The sequence below is a fragment of the Homarus americanus genome, unplaced genomic scaffold, assembly GCF_018991925.1.
Source record: "Homarus americanus isolate GMGI-L3 unplaced genomic scaffold, GMGI_Hamer_2.0 scaffold32583, whole genome shotgun sequence".
In the NCBI taxonomy this organism is placed as follows: Eukaryota; Metazoa; Arthropoda; class Malacostraca; order Decapoda; family Nephropidae; genus Homarus; species Homarus americanus.
Window position 1 is genome coordinate 14,824,447 of NW_024713129.1, and position 1,191 is coordinate 14,825,637.

Sequence of the window (1,191 nt, forward strand, 5' to 3'; positions counted from 1 at the left end):
GGCTGTAGCTAGAAGATAGTGGTCACCACGAGGTCAGGTCTTTTATAGCGGAGGTAGGCGTGGCTTAATAGTTGACCTCCGCTCCGTGGGCGGCGCTGGTTGACCTAGACCACGAGGCATACACTGGGGAATTCACGGGATCGGCTACTCAGCGACAAACAGCGTTTGTAGGGGAGAAATCCACTACAAAGGGCCAGGCCAGTATTTTAACTGATCGGTTGATTTATCTTGTATCTTTCAGAAAGAAAACCTTTTTGTAAATGTCAGTAATGTGTGTGTGTATGCGCGAACTAGTAGTAAATGCATATGTAGGTCTAACACACACTATATATATATATATATATATATATATATATATATATATATATATATATATATATATATATATATATATATATATATATATATTTTTCTTCTTTCCTTGTGGTTATCAGCATATACCTAGATCACGCGCACCTACAGTGATTTACTTGCATATATATATATATATATATATATATATATATATATATATATATATATATATATATATATATATATATATATATATATATATATATATATGTATATATACTTTATCAGTCAACATATCTGTTTAACATTTATATATTTATTATCCATTATTATTTGTTACGCACTCCATTCGATTTTGTCAAGAGAATGAATGAAAAAAAAATCAATAAAAAGTAGGTCTAGGCTAGGGTCAACCAGCAGCTGCAACGTCTCACAACTGTCACTTCTGGCATGAAGGGGACAGTTGCGTTTAACATACTTTTAGATTACTATGTTTTAAGATTTTGGGTATCATTTATCTGTTAAAGGGTCATTGTAATAATTATTATTAATAAATCCTTAAAAAATATATTATTTATTTTATTTCGATATTAATATCAATAAAAACAAAAAACAAATGACTAAAATTAGGTAAAAGAAATACCTTTAAGCGTTGATAGTATATTTATCCCATAAGAACGCATGGAATTTACTCGTACCCTTAAAACTAGTCAAAACTTATCATACTTAAATAACTACAATTAAGATAATTGATTATTGGCTTAAAACATAGATTTAAAATTAAAATTTAGTAATAATTTTATTATTACATTATTTGAAATGTCGTTGTTTTTTTTATCTAGTAGAGAGAATTTAGGTAATGACAATAGTCCTTGTTTTACTTTTTGTTAACTGTGA